This window comes from Silene latifolia, chromosome 11, assembly GCF_048544455.1.
Source record: "Silene latifolia isolate original U9 population chromosome 11, ASM4854445v1, whole genome shotgun sequence".
NCBI lineage: Eukaryota > Viridiplantae > Streptophyta > Magnoliopsida > Caryophyllales > Caryophyllaceae > Silene > Silene latifolia.
This window is the reverse complement of record NC_133536.1, coordinates 86,696,385-86,713,570: the sequence shown is the minus strand read 5'-3', so window position 1 is coordinate 86,713,570 and position 17,186 is coordinate 86,696,385.

The following is a 17,186-nucleotide window of genomic DNA, read 5'->3' as shown; positions in this document are numbered from 1 at the left end:
GGCGGCCCAGAGGACGACTTGGCAGCTTCACTTGCCTTTGCCCTCTCAGCCTCCTCTCTAGCCTCCTTCACCTTAGCATCATGGGCCGCCTTCTCCACAGCCTCCTGAGCAGCCTTCACCGCCTTCACCTCGGCCGCGGCCTTGGCCTCCGCAGCAGCCGCCTTCTCATCCAGAAGCTTGTCAAAATCTTGCCACGGAAAGGTGCCTTCAGGAAGGAGCTCCTTAATCGCATCCCTTGTAGCATCTTCAGCTTGGTCCCGGTACCGGGCACACATTTCAGGGATGATGACGGTTTTCAGCATCTCAATGTCCTTCTCCCTCTGAGCAAGGATAGCGTTTGTGCCCTTGTGCTCCTTCGCCTCGGCCAAATGCAGGGACTTCCATCTTTCCCTCTGCTCAACCATGGCCGTGTAACCACCCTCAAGCTTGTTCCTCTCCTCCCGCAGCTTAGCGGCATCAGCCAACGCAGACTCAACCTTAGCTCTCTCGGCCAGGACCAGCTTCTCAGCTTCCTCCTTAAGCTTTCGCTCAGCGAGGAAGTCCTTCATGGTGGCCAGGAAGTCCTTCTTCGTCCTCTCGGCCTCCTTCTTAGCAGCGGCAAGCTCAAGCGTAAGCCGTTCGAGCGTAGGGGCAGTTTGAGCCACGAGCTTTTCTTGCTCGATAAGATGAGTGCCGGCTAGTTCAGCCCACTTCACCAGCCTTTTTGCCAACCTTATGTCGTCCGCCCTGAGCTGAACGGAGGAAACCTTCTCGGATGAGGAGTCGGCGGCGACATTTTTATCGCCCGTCTGCACAGGCTGCTTCTCCAATTGCCGTTCGGTGAGAACAACAGCTGGCGACGGCTGATCTATAAAAAACCCAAACAAAGCATCCATGTCAACATTCATCGACATATCAGAAAGCCTGTCATCAGGAATGCCTAAAGAACCTGCTAAATCCGAGCCATGGGTTAGATCCGTACAGTCTTAGCCTTCTTGGACAGAGAGGGCCTACGACCCCTTCTCTTTCCCTACCTCGGTAACAGCAGCAGCAGGCGTTGTTTCCTTCCTCTTATTTGAAGGAGGAGGACCCTCCAGAACGGTGATGTCCTCGTCAACATTGACGACCACCTTATCCTGTTGGACTGCGGGGATTGGAGATTGAGTTGGAGTTGACGTCGTAGCCGCCGTAGACGTTGTTTTTGGTCTCCGGCGCGGCACGTTACCGCCAATCTCCGCTTGAGTCGCCCCCACATCCATTGCCTTCAACGCCGCTCCATGAGTTCGTGCGGGGCCGATCGAGATCACGCGGCGCGGCCTTAGGGTGCAGCTCAACAACTCTCCCGTCCCGGTCAAGTCCCAACTTGTTTAGGATGGAGACAGAGAGATCCCGCCAAATCGATCCGCAAGAAACAAAGTCAACAGCTTAAGCAAAAGTAAACCAAGGCTCAAATACAAAAGCATAAAAGCAAAGGAGGGCCTCATACCGACCCCACTCACCCCCGGCCGAGGGCCGGTGAGGCCGACGTGGCAAAGCGGCTCGTCTTGAAGGACGATATGCATCGGAGGCATCCATCCCTTCGCGTGTCATCCCTCTCGGCCTCGAATGCACTCATTGCCCGCACTTCGTCGTCCTTAAGATAGACCTTCTTGGCGTCCATCTTAATCTTATTACGGAGACATATCTTTCATGCTCCCCCGACTCTCACACCGCAAATTGACGCGGCGCCGGAAGGACCGGGCAAGGGATAGTCCTCCGGAACCTCGACGTATACCCACCGCCCCTTCCAGTCTTTACAGGATGTCAGCTTGGAAACGGTAACATAACCCGGCTCGGTCCGCACGCTGTACCACCCCGTGCCGCCTAGGGTAGACTGCCGAAGATGGTGGAGCCGGTGGAAAAGGTTCACCGTTTGGGCCTCCCCTTTAAAAAGACAAAACCATACGAAGCCAATAATCGTCCTAATGGCCAACGGATGCAGTTGTGCCACGGCGACATTCATGGCTTTGATTATGGCCGCGACGTGTTCATTAAGAGGAAAACGGAGCCCATACTCCGTGATGCCTAATATACACGCCGATCACACCTTCGGGAGGGCAACAGATCGCTCGATCACCCTCGGGGACAATAATTCTATACCCCCTGCCGAAGGAGTAATGGTCTTCAAAAAGTTCAGGCCCGGAGACACTAGCGAACTTGTTCGTCCAAACACGATCGGGTTTTATCGAGCAGGCTTCGCCGTGCCACAAGAAATGCGGCCTCTCTGCATTAGAATGGGTCTTTTCCTCATCATCATCATCAAAATCCTCCAAAAATTTCTCATCAATTTCAGGAGAAGGCGACAAGCGACCCCCGAACCCTACCGGGGTGACAACCAGTGGCTCCTACTCATCAGGATGCGGCGGTTCGCCCCCCGGGTTTAAAGTACTAGCCGTAGCGTCGGCAGCAGACATGGTGGCAACAAATACTTAACAAAATAAAAGTTGGGGAAGAATTTGTTTGTTTACCTTGAAAGAAAGTGTTACGCCGAGTAACGCTTCGAAAACTAGAGAGAGAAATTTCTTCGAAAACTAGAGAGAAATTTCTTCGAAAACTAGAGAGAGGAAATTTTTTTGAAGAAAAAGAAGTTTGCAGGTCAAAATGAGGGGCATAATGCTCTATTTATAGAGCAAAGCCCATTCAGTGGACCAATCAGAGCAAAGCCCATGAAGCGTCCACCAATCAGCACCAGGCCACGTGTCAAGCATGCAGCCACGGAATGTCAATCGACACACAGTGACAAATCTTCTTCGACACGCTCCTTGGTATCTACTTGCTAACGGCCAGCTGATCAACCAAGCTCGGTAGCACCGGCCGGAGGCAATCAAAAGCACACGCCACTCCCAACCTTGGTCTCGGCCAGCGCCATTTTCTTTTCCACATTCGATGTCCATTACACAACAATGTGGAGGGGGGATATGGTACGGCCTGAACAGAACCAAGCCGAGGAAGAAGTTCGACATGCGCAGAATACGCTCAACACGTATCGAAGGTCCATACCACGACATAGACTACGCTGGGGGCAAATTGATGGGGCATATTCTGCACCCGCTGACCGAGTCAACATATTGAGCAAGGTCAAAGCCAAAAGACAACAAGTCAAAGGAAAACGGCCTAACCGACAAGGCCTGCCGGCCTGTTACTTGGATCTCGGCTCGGCAACTAGCCGGCCGAGAGGCATATCCGTGTACTCACATCCAGTCCCCTCGGCATGGAGTCAACCAGGCCTGCCGGCCTGTCATGGGTCTCTCGGCCGAGGGCAAGATAGTCTTTCCACCTGCTACGCCACTTGGCCACTACGTGACAAAAGGTGAAAGTCTATAAATACTCCACTTCTCTCATTGAGAAAAGGATTGGAAATCATCTGAAATATCTCTTAATCTGGTATAAAACTCCCTTATCTCTCTACAATATACTTTGCCAAGTTAACACACAACTCATCTCTTTAAGTTTACTGACTTGAGCGTCGGAGTGAGTATGTTCGGCCCCAAGCCGAGCCCTCAGTTTGTTCATCTTTACAGGAAAGAGTGAAAGGAAGAGACGTACAACGACATCATTCTACAAGCTCAAGTGGTCATAATGCTACTTCGGAATTACACCCGGAACAACAGTAATACAAACTCTTTTAAGAGCTCTATCTGAAAATACTCAAGAGAATCAAAAGATTTAGGGTTATGACTTCTATTTATAATCATAAGATCACCCTGACTTATGGTAATCTTCCGATGTGGGACAATTCTAATATTTATACATAGTATATTCAGCACATTTACATTACTTTTCAATGTAGGACAAATAACATACTACATACACCATTTTTTTCGCACTTACTTTGACATCAATCCGATTTAATAATGAGAAAATACAATACAATCTACACTCTAATGATAGCATTTTTTTGTCACAATCTAATTATATAATTTTCATACGATACTTTTTTGTCAAATGAAATATAAAGTTTTTATATAAAATTATAAACATCACTTTTATATAATATAGAAAATGTATATATATATATGGGACAATTCTATTAGTTATACATAATATATTCACCACACCCACATTATTTTTCAATGTGGGACTTATAACATACTAAAAATTACATATCTTTTATATCAAAAAAATTTGGGTTAATACCTAAGTTTCAAGGATGCCTTCTATTTATATTTATATAATCACCCTACCGTATACTATTCTTTCGATGTGAGATACATAATTTAATTATTTAGACGTAGTATGTTCATCATGCCTACATTATTTTTCAATGTGAAAGATAAGTACATGTCTCTTCTTAAAAAGAAAAACCACTATTGTATACATATTATTTTTCTTTGAAGGTAAAATCACTTAGCTCGATCATTAGATAGAGATCTCTACATTGTATATATTGTTGGAGCTTGTGTCCTCCAGTTAGTGCGGATAACGTCATTGCACATACACTTGTACGGACAAGTGGGAGCTTGTTGGGGTTGATGTCCTTAACAGTTAGTGCAAGGACTTATAAACCTCTAAAAGGATCAAAGGGCATACTTTGGTATTATTATCAGTTGATCCACGTTTATCAATAACGGTTGGCTTGCTAGATAAGTTTGACGTTATTGTCATACAGATGGCGGTGATCAACTGGTCCCTAAAAGTCACACCTATAGGATACGTTCGAGAGATGTGACGGCATGAAAATGCTGTCATGTAGATGCCAAAACTGACTAACCAGTTAGTCCGAGTTATTTGACTAGTAATTAGTCAAATATGTGATGTTGAGATATTATATTTAATACGGATTAAATATCATGGGCTAAGGCGAATTAACCAGTTAATTCGTAAAATTAAATATAAGCGATTTATATTTAATTAAATGTATATTGAATATAATTATACAATACTGTTTTGTCGGACACGTATTAATAATTCACTAACCCGTATTATTAGCGATGCCTTAATTTCCGATAACCGATAACAGCTTTATAATCGACCACGTCATATACACTTAGCGAGTTATGAACCGGACCGCGAGTTTAAGTGAAGAGAAAATGAAAAGCCCATATGGGCTCCTCTCACTCGGTTGGCCGAGAATCACAAAGACAAAAAGGGGAGTTCTCTCCTCTTGTCTAACCTAATTCACTTGCTAAAATTATTAGGGTTTCGAGAACAGTGCCTCTCGAAATTCGGATCTCTCATCCAAAGAAAAACTCACATCGCTTCTCCCAATATTGCAAGGCAATCGGAGAACACTGTTCTAGCACAAGGGCATATCTCGGACAAGTCTTGGGTGCAACGATTAGGAGGAAATCTGCTTTGATTTACTTTCTTTACGCCGCAATTTAAAGGACCCGAGGTTGATTTCTTGTTCCTTATCGTTTCTTTATGTTTTTCGTTTTATGACGATATTCACATGTAAATTTTACGTTATAGTCCTACAATTTAAGGGGTAGTATACGGATATTAACCCACAAGTGGTATCAGAGCGAGGCCACGTAAATTTTTTCTATGTGTTTTTCATAAAACGATCTTGAAACGACTTTGCTTTTGTCTCGAAAACCGTGCCTAGTTTACACGGCAGAAATTTTTGAAACCGTGTCATGTATTACACGGTAATTTCATCTTTTTCGATTTGTTTTTTATGCATATTGTTGTTTTATGCAGAGATTATAACAATATGTCATGTTTTGTCAATTGTCAAATTTGTTTTAATGCATTTTTGATCGAATTTGCAATTGTTTTTGTCTCGAAATATGTTTTCACGAGGGTTTTGAATTTTCCAGAGACTTTTGCACTCGATCGACCAAGTTTTTAATCGATCGAGTGGCTTTTCTGTATAATTTTTGCTCGATCGAGTCCCTGCTGTACTCGATCGACCCTGTTCAAAAACCTTTTGCTCGATCGAGTCCCCTGTTGTACTCGATCGACCCTTTCAAAACCCCTCTCCGCTCGATCGAGTTGTCCTCGTACTCGATCGAGTAGATTTGTGATATAAGTTCTCGATCGACCTCCCGGTTTAGTCGATCGAGTACTCCCGATTAGCATACCCCTCGATCGACTTGCGTTGATCGATCGAGCCCTTTAGTTCCTCGATCGAGCACTTGTGTCCCTGGATCGAGGGATTTCGTCTTTAACAGCTTTGAAAATTTGTTTCTTTTGATTTAAATTTTCTTTTGGCTTCAATATGTACTTTATACGGATATAGTACACTCGCTTAATAGTGAATCGGTTCACTCACGTACCATATAGTTGTTTTAAAGCGTCTTTAAAATGACGGATTGTAATGGATTAAAATTAAATGATAGAAGCGATTTATCACATGAATTTTAATCATTAAAAGGTGGTTTGGATAAATTTAACATAATTACGGAATTATGTCACGAATGAATTTGTTTTTAGTTGATGCATTTTTATTTATCGTTAATTTATGAATGCCGTGAATGCCTTTTATTACGTATTTAATTTTACAAACGGTTGTAACTTAGTGTGGCCTTAGTAGAACGTGTTACCGTAATGATGGAACACGGTCTTGGTTGTATTTTGAGATCTTGTATCTCCGTTTTGGTTTTTCCACTTGTAATTACAGTTTTAATTAGAATGTAAATAGGTTTATATTTTGTAATTTTAATTGTAATTTTTGAGAAGACCAAAGATGGAGACCAGATGCTCACTCCCGCTACTTGGATCAAGATGGAACATCAAGACAAGCTTTTCGGGTCCAACGGTGGATTCCAAAGTTGTATTATGTTCTTATACTAGGATAGGCCACACTAGGAATTTTTTTTTTTACGTTTTTGCATTCCTTATTTATTTTTCGCAACGATAATATGCATCATATTCCGCCTAAAAACCAAACCACCTATTTATTGCATGAAAACTGACACATATAGAGGTCACGAGTTAGTTTTCATTGACATTCTCATGTCACACGTTTTAAAGCCATCATCCAAATAAATTCATTCACGACAGACGCTAGTTATTCGTTCACTTAAAATGAATTATAATTTAGTTGATGGGATCTTCCTCGTATAAACCAAAATTGAGAACGGTCTTTATAGGTCAAACTCCAATAAGTCCCTTCTTCGTCGGTAGGCATACTATGACCCCTTCTACGTCGGGTAAGTTGGAACCGATTGACCTATTTTATCTCAACACTATGGTCACTCGTACGATCCTGTGATCATGGTGGACTATAGATAGGATTTACAGAAATCTATCGACCGAGAGTTCTTACGGAAGAATTAGCTAAACAGTTGGCTTATCAATTTACAGAAATTGAGTCTTTAGATCACTTGTATCATTCTTGAGGGAGATCAATTATGCAAGTGCAAGAGTCTACATGTTTAAAATGAATTTTTAAAATAGACTTAAATCACCTCGATGAGTTGCTTATTTCGTTTTGTTTTTCTTTCTTTTTCAGTGTAGATCACGATTTTAAACTGCTAAACATCAAATGGCTGGTTCAAGTGATAACCCAATGCCAAGTGCCACATTGGACCGTGAGTCCTGGCTTAGGATCTTCATGAATCAGATGAATCAGTCTACTCGACTGAAGAATGATGGATCCAACTTCGCGGACTGGGAGGCGGCATTACGGAATGCCGCCACCGCTGACGACGGAAGCTCAAATTTTTGTTAGAGCCCCTCCCGGCAAACCCAGTCCCACGGCTTAGAGCTACCGAAATCGCCAAGTTTAACGATTTCTGTATGGAAGCGGGTGCGATTAAAAACGTACTCATTTTTGCAATGGAATCCAATTTGCAGAAGCGCTTCATAGCCCATGGTGCAAACAAGATTTTCACCACGCTCACTAAGGAATTCTCGAAAGCACCGAGAATCGTGACCTATGAGCATACCACTCGCTTCTTTGATGCGAGACTCCGAAAGGGCAACCGGTTAGCCCACACATTCTCAAAGATGATTGAGAATGTCGAGAAACTGGAGACCTTTAACTGTAACATCAGCGAGAATATTGTTATCGACCGTATTCTTCACTCACTCCACGATGGTTATTCGCAATTCAGAGCGAATTACTATATGAATGATTTGAAGAAAACTCCGCATGAACTGCACTCCCTTCTCGTACATGCACCGAGAAGGACATGAAGTTCATGGGAGTTCAAACAGGATGTTCTCGTTGTGTCAAACAAAGGGAAAGGTAAGGGCAAAGCTCCGGCAAACCTAACAGAGGGTAAGGCGAAGTTCAAGAAGTCGGGTTCGGGTAAGAGTGGTCCTGGTGAGTCGAGCAACTCATCGGGCATGACAAAGAGCAAGAGTGAAAACATGGAATGCCATCATTGCCACAAGACCGGGCATTGGAGACGCACATGTCCTGTTTATCATGAGGACTTAAAGGCAGGTCGTGTTAAACCCGTTGGTATGTCTTCTCTCTCTTCTACTTTTATTCATATGATTGAGATTAACCACGCAAGTTACGGAACTTGGGTACTTGATACTGGTTGTGGTTCTCATCTGTGTAATCATGTGCGGGGGCTCCGAAACATCGAACCCCTCGTAAAGGGTGAGGTGGACCTGCGTGTTGGGAATGGAGCAAGAGTAGCCGCCATCTCCAAGGGGACATATGTGATCCAACTTCCTAGCGGATTTGAGTTATCATTATATGATTGCTATTATGTACCCAGTCTTTCCAAAAACATTATTTCAGTTTCTGCGCTTGATAAACTTGGTTTTTCATTTGTAATAGAAAATAATACTTGCATTTTCTCATTACACGATATGATTTATGACAAGGCAGTCTCCATGAACGGAATTTATGTTTTAGATCAGACCAACGAAATATTACACGTAATGAATAAAAAGTTAAAGGTTGGTGACAAAGATCAAACGTATCTATGGCACTGCCGTATGGGACACATTAATGAGAAACGCGTAAAACACTCATCAAACATGGAGCTATCTCGGCCTTTGATTTTCAATCATTTGGCACGTGTGAATCATGTCTCATCGGTAAGATGACTCGGATTTCCTTCAAAGGTGTTGGAATGCGCGCTGCCGACCTATTAGGGCTCATACACACGGATGTATGTGGTCCTATGTCAATCACCGCACGAGAAGGCTATAGGTATTTCATCACTTTCACGGACGATTTGAGTAGATATGGCTATGTCTACTTAATGAAGCACAAAAGTGAATCCTTTGAGAAATTCAAGGAATACCAAAATAGGGTACAGAACCTATTGGGTAGAAAGATAAAAACACTGCGTTCGGATCGTGGTGGCGAGTATCTTTCTCACGAGTTTGATCAACACCTAAAGGACTCGTGGGATTGCCCTACGCTTAACTCCACCGAACACCTCGGTTGAATGGTGTGTCCGAACGGAGAAATCGAACACTACTTGATATGGTTCGATCCATGATGAGTCACACGATATTACCCGATTCATTATGGGGTTATGCTCTTATGTCACCGCTCTAATACTCAACCGAAGTCCGTCTAAAGCTCATGACAAGACTCCATATGAACTATGGAAGGGAACGGTCCCTAACTTGTCCTTTATACGGGTTTGGGGCTGCGAGGCTTATGTCAAGTGGAGACACGAGGATAAGCTCGGCCCGCGATCGGTCAAGACATACTTTATAGGTTATCCTAAAGGAACACTTGGTCATTACTTCTATTCGCCAACCGAACAACGCGTTTTTGTTGCGGCTAGTGCGACATTCTTAGAGAAGGAATTTCTCGAGAATGCAAAGAGTGATAGAACCTTCGACCTGTCGGAGATTCCAGAACCAAATACCGAGCAACTATTGGAGGAACCTATTCCTTCAATCCCTATTTTGCGTTAACATTCCCGAGGAACCTAGGAGGTCGGGAAGAGTCTCTATTCCCCCGGACAGATACATCGGTATGGTCGAGGAACATGACATAGATGACGTTCTACTCTTAACGAGTAGTGAACCCGCAACCTATAAAGGTGCCATGACAAGTTCTCGACTCAAAGCTATGGCTTGAGGCCATGCAATCCGAGATGGACTCCATGTATGAGAACAACGTCGTCGGGATCTTGTTGACTTACCTGCTAAGGTTCGTCCCCTTCAATGCAAATGGCTTTACAAGATAAAGCATTCTGTGGAAGGTCAAAAAGATATCTACAAAGCACGACTAGTTGCAAAAGGTTTCACCCAAGTGCCAGGTTTGCACTACGATGAGATTTTTGCACCCGTAGTCATGTTGCGTTCCATTCGGATTATCTTAGCGATCGCCGCTTTTCATGACTATGAAATTTGGCAAATGGATGTGAAAACCGCCTTCTTAAACGGCTTTTTGGAGGAAGAGTTGTACATGGTACAACCCGAAGGTTTCATCGATCCTAAACACCCTAAGAAAGTGTGCAAGCTTAAGCGTTCCATTTATGGACTTAAGCAAGCATCAAGGAGTTGGAATCATCGCTTCGACCAAGTGATAAAAGACAATGGATTTACTCGATCGGTCGAGGAACCATGTCTATATATCAAGTCGAGTGGGAGCAAGATTGTCTTCCTAATATTGTATGTTGACGACATACTCCTGATTGGGAATGACATACCTCTCTTATCTTCGGTGAAAGTATGGTTGAAAAACCATTTCCGGATGAAAGATCCGGGAGAGGCACAGAGAGAATTCTAGGTATCCGTATCTATCGAGATAGATCACGACGGATGTTATCTCTCGGTCAGAGTCTTACATAGACAAAGTCCTAGAGAGATTCAAAGATGACTAACTCCAAGAAGGGGTTCCTTCCTATGGCTCCAGGGGTGCATTTGAGCAAGTCTCGTGGCACCGAGAGACACGGAAGAGAAAGAGCGCATGACACGGATTCCTTATGCTTCGGCTATAGGATCAATCATGTATGCCATGATATGCACACGTCCGGACGTGGCATATGCATTGAGTATGACAAGTCGATTCCAACAAAGAACCAGGTGAACCACATTGGTTGGTCAAAGAACATTCTTAAGTACCTCCGGAGGACTAAAGATTGGGCATTGACTTATGGAGGCTCTCAAAAGCTATGCGCAACCTAATTCTGCAGATGCTAGCTTCCAAACGGATCGAGATGACTCGAAATCTCGATCTGGATTCGTTTTTACTCTTAATGGCGCTATGATCACCGAAGAGTTCGAAACAAATCACATAAAGAGATTCTACGACCGAGTCCGAGTACTATGCCGCGTCTGAAGCAACAAAGGAAGCGATATGGATGCGTCAATTCTTACATGGGCTCTCTGTAGTGCCTAGTTCGAATGACCCGATCACCATCTATTGCGACAATAGTGGTGCCATCTTCCAAGCTAAGGAGCCAAAGTCTAGCAACAAGTCTAGACATGTACAACGGAAAGCTCATCTAATCCGAGATTACGTGGAGCAAAAGGAAGTAGTGATAGAAAAGATTGCTACTGATGATAACATAGCAGATCCTCTCACTAAAGCATTACGACAAGATAAGCATGAAGGGCACGTAAATTCCATGGGAATCAAACGTGTTCCTGAGTTGTAGTACTCTTTTATGGATTAGATTCATTCTCTTTTGTACTCTATACGACATCATCGTTTTGATATTTTATATATATATATATATATATATTTTGTTTTTCATGTGGAATTGTACGACGATTTTGAACACCACAAAGTGAACTGAACAAACATCATATCTTGTTAGTCCTTAATTGCCCACATGAGCTGATAACTCTGGCAATTATTTTGTGACGTTGGTTGATGGTGGGTTCAACGAGCCATAAGTCAACCGGTTGACTGACCAATCACAGAGGCGAGTTATACGGATATCTCGTAGGACACCATTGTGACATCGACGTGGAGTCCTAAATGTTTTATAACATTCGTTGCCCGGTCGTGGATAGGACTTCCATGGTGATCCTAAGAGTCGATTCTTTGACTATCGACTGTCTCTTGAGACTAAGGCATTTTGGGTGACTTTGGTTTCTTTCTCACGGTCATCCGTAACAGGGGGCCAAGTAGATTTTTTCTGGGTCATTTCATGTTGTGCTTAGATCGGAAGGAGTCGAGTTGAAGGAAATATTCACCTTTATCGTGTACTCGATATTTCTCGGGGCCACTCGAGGAGTCAGAATCGAAATGCATGGCCATGCTCGGATACGGATTCGTTTTATCACTTAAGTTACTCTCTAGTCGGGGAAACCACTCTAGATACAGATCGATTGTAAAATACGACCTTTGCGGATCCGGATCTGCAAATTGTTTTACATTGAGTGGGAGAAATTTTAAATGAATATGAGAATCGGTTATCGCACATACACTTGTTCGGACAAGTGGGAGTTTGTTGGAGCTTGTGTCCTCCGGTTAGTGCGGATAACGTCATTGCACATACACTTGTACGGACAAGTGGGAGCTTGTTGGGGTTGATGTCCTTAACAATTAGTGCAAGGACTTATAAACCTCTAAAAGGATCAAAGGGCATACTTTGGTATTATTATCCGTTGATCCACGTTTATCAATAACGGTTGGCTTGCTAGATAAGTTTGACGTTATTGTCATACGGATGGCGGTGATCAACTGGTCCCTAAAAGTCACACCTATAGGATACGTTCGAGAGATGTGACGGCATGAAAATGCTTTGTCATGTAGATGCCAAAACCGACTAACCGATTAGTCCGAGTTATTTGACTAGTAATTAGTCAAATATGTGATGTTGAGATATTATATTTAATACGGATTAAATATCATGGGCTAAGGCGAATTAACCAGTTAATTCGTAAAATTAAATATAAGCGATTTATATTTAATTAAATGTATATTGAATATAATTATACAATACTTTTGTTTTGTCGGACACGTATTAATAATTCACTAACCCGTATTATTAGTCGATGCCTTAATTTCCGATAACCGATAACATTTATAATCGTACCACGTCATATACACTTAGCGAGTTATGGACCGGACCGCGAGTTTAAGTGAAGAGAAAATGAAAAGCCCATATGGGCTCCTCTCACTCGGTTGGCCGAGAATCACAAAGACAAAAAGGGGAGTTCTCTCCTCTTGTCTAACCTAATTCACTTGCTAAAATTATTAGGGTTTCGAGAACAAAGTGCCTCTCGAAATTCGGATCTCTCATCCAAAGAAAAACTCACATCGCTCTCCCAATATTGCAAGGCAATCGGAGAACATTGTTCTAGCACAAGGGCATATCTCGGACAAGTCTTGGGTGCAACGATTAGGAGGAAATCTGCTTTGATTTACTTCTTTACGCCGCAATTTAAAGGACCCGAGGTTGATTTCTTGTTCCTTATCGTTTCTTTATGTTTTTCGTTTTATGACGATATTCACATGTAAATTTTACGTTATAGTCCTACAATTTAAGGGGTAGTATACGGATATTAACCCACATATATAACGACTCATTAACGCTCTATTACTGCATTAAGAAAACAACCATTAGTAAAATCTTTAGCTTTGTACTGTGTCAAGAGACTAACATTAATAAAACCTTTAGTTTTTTATTTTTTTATTTTTCTTGTTCATGTTCTTAACTCTTTCCCGGGTAGTTCCCAACGATTTTCACTTTATTTTTTTATATCATATCGTAGATAATGATAGAAAATCCTAAGAGCTCTTTAAAAAAATATTTATGAGACTCAAAAATTTTTGGGTGATACATAAGTTCCAAATATGCCTCCTATTTATAATCATAGGATCACATCACCTTATATTAATCTTTCGATGTGGGACAATTCTACTATTTATATGTAGTATATTCACCACACCTACGTTATTTTCCAATGTGGGACAAAACATACTAAGAATTACACAATTTTACATATTAAAATTTTTTAATATGTGCAAATAATACGAAATCTATACTCTAATGATAGCATTTTTTTACCACGAAGCTAATTATATTATTTTAATAATTTTTTTAACGATACTTTTTTTGTCAAGTGAAATGTAAAAGTTTGATATAAAAATTGGAAATATCACTTGAATATAATTTAGGAAAAATATATATTATATTAATTAAAATATTCTCCACTTTATTTTTTAAGTCAAAAATTATTATTTATAATACTTTCCTAAATTAATTTTTGATGAAGTGGACGCTCTCAGATTGCTCGAAAAAACTCTCTTTTTTATATATATACTAGATTTAATGCCCGTGCGATGCACGGGCCTACTTGTAGTATTCTATCCGGTATAAAACTGAAAATGTTAAAGAGGGAGTATATCTAAAATCATTATTTAAAAGTTGAATCTGACTTAAAAGATAGAGAAAAAAAGTATGGAGTAAGAGGTTGGATGAGACTGTTGCTTTAGTTTTTACGTAACATTAATAATATATATACATTAACTCAAAACACGATCCGTAAATTTAAAAAAATGTAAAACGATGTCATTATTGAGCATATAACTTTTTCAGTACAATAGGTTTTTTCGTTAAGAACTCAATGACTAATTGACTATCTTATACGAAGTACACTTAACCTTATACTGTGTTCTTGAAATAGACGACCATATTATACACTCAACTTTCGTTAAGAAGTCAACGACTATCTTATACGAAGTACACTTAAGTGACTTAACCTTATACTATGTTCTTGAAATAGACGACCCTATTATACACAATTAGTAGACTATACCATCAGTTGTATAGTGTAAAATCCGCGCTCTTTACTAAAGTTTTCGAATTTTATTTTAAAGAATTTGAACTTTACTATAAAGTATCTGAACTCACCCCTTAAACATAAAAGATTAAACTTTAAGAAGCTCAGAAAAATTACACATAAATTCGGATAAAAATATAGTGATTATACAATGCTTAGTATACAACTGGAAGTATAGTATTATTTACCTATTACACACTCATCTTCAACCTCATATTGTTCCCTATATTTCAAACCAATCAAGTTGCACTATTAGTGCGTTTGACAGACTGTATAGTTTAGATATGAGAATATGATAAGGCAGAAGCAATAATCGATCACATTAAGCAAAACAAATACTCCTAAATATATCTCATTCGAAAGAATGATATAGATTGGTCCTACTCTAAAGGATCAATCTAGTTTTCTTAACTTAAAAAAAAAATCAATATCACAAAAACGTTCATCCTATGCCAAAAAAAAAGTCTAAAGTAGTTTTACTTCTTTGTTAGTTGGATATAGCGACTTTTTTATACAATAATGCTAAAAATATGTTGAAGTCGTTGGGGCTGTATAAAACAAAAACAAAAACTTTTATTATTATTATTATTATTATTATTATTATTATTATTATTATTATTATTATTATTATTTGAAGTTATAAGGCATATAAATATAACTATGAGGAAATATTATTAATCAATATTTTTACTCGATAGGTGATAGATATGTCTAAAGTAAAATTCTACATCTTTAAAGTTCCTAACTTATTTCTTCTCTTATCCACTTTAAGTACCAATGTAAACTCTAAAGACTAAATAGGCAAGGATTAATAATCATTCTTGTGTTCACTCCAATACAAACACCATTAAATTTATGCTACTTCATCTTTGATACTGTCACGTATACAACTAAGCTTTTTGGGAATTATCAGTTGTTCTACGTTTGCAAGGGCAAAAAAATTACATTATTACTTTCACTAAAAACCGAGTCTGACAAATCAAATAGTCTGAACTTCATTATTTGAATTATACTTGCATTCTACTCTTAAATCTAGCTCATATCATGTAGAAATTATAGTAACTTCGCATCGTCTAGTTAATTTTAAATCTGGTGCAATCCAATTAGAAAAAAAAAATTAATAAAAAGAACTAATAACTTCAACGTATAACTTACTGGTTAAGAGTAGTTACAATGGCTAATAGGTTACGGGTTCGAATTCCCTCAATTTTCTGACCTTTGATATTGTACTGTTCTTGTAACTCGTTTGATACTAAAAATAAAAATAAAAATAAAGCTAATAATTTCTACATGTATATGGAAAGTAGTAACTATTATCCTCGAGTTTACAAACCATACAATGTCTTCATGTCAGTATGCTTTGAAAATACTCCGTACTTTGTAGTTCCTCATAGACTATAGATACATCCTTCAAAAACGATAAAACAAAAACAAAACAAACTAATTAGAAAATATAAATCAATGATAATCAAGAACGTAACAATGCTATAATAAATCATACAAAATAAAATAAATCAATCAATTTACATATAATATACAAAAGTTGGAACAAAGATTGGTTTGAATTTGGGTGTATGCGTGCAACAATGATCAATGAGTATTTATAATCGATAGAGTTAGCTCTTGGTAATCGATATCAATTAGAACTCATACACAATCTTCTACGTAAAATACTATTGAGAAACCTATCCATCCTATACTCTACCACCGCAAATCACATCACAAAGTATATATTATATTAATGTAATTTCCTAATTTAGGCCTAGGTAGTTCGTAAAAGTTGGACTCTCTGTAATCGCTCGAAAAAAACTTCCTTTATTAATATAGATAGATTCTTAATATATACTCAACTCGATCATATTAAACTATTCGTATAAACTTACTCTAAATCTGACTCGTTTTGGCTTCTAATGCATGTTAAGATCAACTTCTTCATTTGACTCAAAATTCAAAATCTATGCTTAAAAATTTGATGTTCCATCCGTTTAATCTATATTTTTTTCGAGCATAAGTTTTCTTAATTTAAAATTCTCATCTTCTCATATTCGTATTAAAAAAACGTGTACTTATCACTCAATACATATTGTTCGTTCTCGAGCACAAGTGATTTTAACAACTAATATACAACTTGGCGTTATTAATCAAATCAAATTTAAAACAATGTATACTCTGTAAACTAAAACAAACCAACATTGAAAAAAAGACAATATATAGCATAGGTAAAAATATGTGTGAAAGAAATATTTTTTGCAAGTCTTTATCACAATAGTGTAGAATTGATGTGGAGATAAGGTAAAGAAATATATATTTATATTATTTGTTAAAATTTAAGCTTATAAGTTTAGGTAGTTTATAATAAGTGGACTTTCTAATATCGCTTGAAATCTCAACTTTCAATAAGAGCACTCAAAGTAGCTCGTGACGGTTGGACTCCATATAATTGTCCGAAATAATCATCGTTTGTATATATAATAATAATGATTTTCTTGAATATTACCTCACATGTATTAATCTATGACCATTTATGAATATTTATTATCCTTCACAAATATTAA